A 3,530-nucleotide genomic window follows, 5' to 3' on the forward strand; every position below is an offset into this window, starting at 1 on the left:
ATCGTAGGTGGCATCAAGGGTGCGTTCTTCGAAACATACGGTAGAGAAAAATTCTACCGATAATTCCCGGTACACGGGTTCTTGAATGGTGAATAAATTCCTCCACCCGTGACAAGTAAACGAAAATTGATCTCCAACATAAGTCTTTGACCAATAACGTCCCAGCTCCGCTACCATGCCCACTCCACCTAGCCATCCCCAATCAATAATCGGGGCTATTGCAAACTCCCTATTGTATAACCATCCAAGCCGATTCTAGTAGGTTGTTAGCAACGGTCGGGGAATGTTTTGAGGAAACTGGTATAAAGGATGTATGCTTACGACATCTATCGGGTCTTCTTCCTGCGGAACAGCTCGTCGTGGTCCCATTTCTGCAATCAAAACAAACCAAAACAGCAAACAACCAACACATTAAACTATTTAAATAAATTGACATGAGTCACGACGTGGCCAGGTTGCGCCACGTCGTGGGTCGCGTCATTCACAAAGTATGGCTCGATCTAATGGCATGCGATTTCTACTAAAATCAATGGTTGGGGTTTGTTCCTATGACCATTAAAGGTATACTTAATCTAAAATCAACCATTAGATTCAACCAATTTCGGGAATCATATAAACCCTAACCATGAAAACTTGAAATTGGAAGAATTACTACAAAATAATGAGGAAAACATGTACCAAATAGATTAATTGGCAAGATCTTGCAAGGAAATTAGAAGTAGAATACGAAATTAGCTGTGGGGTTACAATGTTTCCGTTCGTGTGGCAGCCTCAAGTGGGAATGAGAATTATCAGTCAATGGGTTTTAAACAATTGGTCCCCCCTGATTTTTAACGGCCACGACGTGGCGGGTGATGCCCACGTCGTGGACCTTAAAGTGTTGTTTTCTCAGTCGCGCATTCCCTTTTTCCCACGACATGGTTGGGCTATGCCCACGTCGTGGAGACTGCCAGATGCAAAAGTCTCAATAATGTTTATCATATTAATTAATTATTTTGCATATCAATCATTATTTAAAGTTCCCTACAGGTAATTTTCTACTAGTTACCGTTTTTTTTTTAGATGATGAATCGATGTCTTTCCTACTTAAAAAGAAAAGAAAGAAAATTTTAAAAAGAAAATGCAAACCAAACTCGGGTTGCCTCCCGAGAAGCGCTTCTTTTTTCTTGGAGTCTTGAGCTGGACTCCGTGCCTTCTGCATTGAATCTTTGGAAGAGTCCTCCACTAAGATCTTTTGTTCCTTGAACCGCCTTTTGTAACCTTGAACTCTCCTTTTATACGCCTTCTTTGAATTCTCCTTTTTAGCTTTTCCCTTTTCTTCAAGCTTGCGTTTTGTGCCCGTGGTTTCCTCCTTGTACTTTATGTCATTCTCTTCTGCTTTCACCACCGGCTTTGTTACTCTTGAAGTGACCTCCTCTTCATCACTTGTTATTTCCTCATCCTCTTTGCTTACCCAAGAAGGCGGCCTCTTGTAGGCTATGACTTCAATCCAATATGGAACAGATGCCTTTGGTTTTGTCATTTTGACTTGATGAACTACTTTTATCTCTTCTTACATAAGCTTTTCCAGTTCTTCTAGTTCATTCTCTTCATTAATTGTGAACACCTCTTCTTTATTTTCTTGAAAGTCATCCTTTATCCCAAAGACTTCTTGTTCATCTCCAACCCTCAAAGTTAGCTTCGACTCGCGGATATCAACAAGGGCACCAGCAGTGTTGAGCAATGGCTGTCCTAGGATTATCGGAACATCTGGATCTTCTTTCATGTCCATGACTACAAAGTCTATTGGAAAAATAAATTTTCCAATTCTCACCAAAATATCCTCCACTATGCCTCGGGGTTGTGTCACCGAACGGTTCGCCATGTGAATCTTCATTTTTGTAGCCTTCATCTTCCGAATCTCCAATTTTTGATAAAATGAAAAAGGCATTAGATTAATGCTAGCCCCAGAATCGGCTAAAGCATTAACCTTCATTTTATTCCCAAACTCGCATGGAAGAGTGAGGCGTCCAGGATCCCCCATCTTTTCTGGTGTTTCTCCCAAAACAACTTTTGAAGTTTGTTCACTCAGAATCACTGTAGACTGCTTCTTTAATTGCCTTCGCGTATCTATCAAGTCTTGCAGTAATTTTTGGTTTTCGGAAGCTTTGGATAAGGATTCAACAAAGGGAGTATTAATTGGGATCCCTTTCACATGCTTCACAAACTCTAAATGTTCCTTCTCCAGTCGACTAAGTGCTGCGCGGGTGGGAAATGGCATAGGTGGATGATAAGCTGGAATAGGCGCAAAGGGTTTTTGCTCAGACTTGCGCCACATCGTGGCGAGAGGAGTGTCACGTCGTGGGTCGCCTGGTTCAGCACTTTCTCCATTGTCGATCCTTAATTTCTTGGGCTGCTGCGGTTCTTCTTCCAACGCCTCCAGGAACTCAGATATTGTATCTTCTTCAGTATTGATGGCCATTACGTGAGATTGGGCTTGTACTTCGGGACTCTTCGGGGAAAAATTTTCATGAACTAAAGTTGCTAGTTGACCAAATTGTACTTCAAGGTTATGGATGGAGGCTTGTTGGTTCTTGATCAATGTTTGTTGTTCCATGATAGCGGAATCCGTGGCCTCGTGTCGCTTTTCCGATGCTTCCATAAATTTCATTAAAATGGTCTCTAGGTCGGGTTTCTTCTCGGCTGGTGGCTGCTCCTTTTGATAGAGGCCTCGACCTGTCTGCCTATACTTCTCTTCTTTTTTCTTCCTATATTCTTCATATGGCAGCCATTCTTTCTTCGGTTTCCTCCAGTCCTCTTCAAACTTATCCCCATTAGAGTAGCACACTTGAGCTTTTCTGTTCCCAAATTCATCCACGTTGCAGTCCTTGGTTAAGTGTGGACCATTGCATCGCTCGCACCCCACTCTTATAGCGTGTATCGACTGGTCCATTTGTGTTATCCTTCGATCCATGTTATTCAGCATGGCCATGACAGCTGCAATTTCTTCAGTTTGGGCTCCTCCACCGCCTTTGCTTCCATCCTGCCTCGGGTTATGGTATTCGCGGGAGTGTTTCGCGAATTCTTCAATTAGCTCCTTGACCTCCCTTGGATTTTTCCTTGTCAATGGTCCTTGAGAATCAAGGAGTTGTCTTGTCATCACATTGACCCCATCATAAAAGATTAACATCTCTTGCTGCACATTTAGGTCATGTTGCGGGCAATTTCTGAGTAAGCCCTTGTAACGCTCCCACGATTCGTACAGTGACTCCCCCGGCTGTTGCTCAAAGTTGTCTATTGCCTTCTTGAGTTTGGCTATCTTGGATGGCGGGCAAAACTGGTCTAGGAATTGCTCACACATTTGAGCCCAAGTGGTGATTGTACCCGGTGGGAGTGCTCTTAACCATTCCTTAGCTGTTCCTTTGAAAGTAACGGGCAACATCCTAAGCAGGACGGTGTTCCTGTTGACATTTGGTACATTGAAGTAATCAGCAATGTCATTGACTTCATCTAGATGCTTAAAAGCATCCTCATGGTCTTTCCCGAAAAAT

At 42.8% G+C, this 3,530-nt stretch overlaps 1 non-coding gene across 1 annotated transcript; it reads left to right on the forward strand.

Moving 5' to 3' along the window:
* The first annotated feature begins 3,185 nt into the window (after nucleotides 1-3,185).
* LOC145044533 (small nucleolar RNA R71) lies at nucleotides 3,186-3,292 on the forward strand. Its single transcript, XR_013681482.1, has one exon. It is a non-coding gene; the product is annotated as a small nucleolar RNA R71 (small nucleolar RNA).
* The last annotated feature ends 238 nt before the right edge of the window (nucleotides 3,293-3,530 follow it).

The sequence above is a fragment of the Lactuca saligna genome, chromosome 4, assembly GCF_052625555.1.
Source record: "Lactuca saligna cultivar CGN05327 chromosome 4, ASM5262555v1, whole genome shotgun sequence".
Classification (NCBI taxonomy): Eukaryota; Viridiplantae; Streptophyta; class Magnoliopsida; order Asterales; family Asteraceae; genus Lactuca; species Lactuca saligna.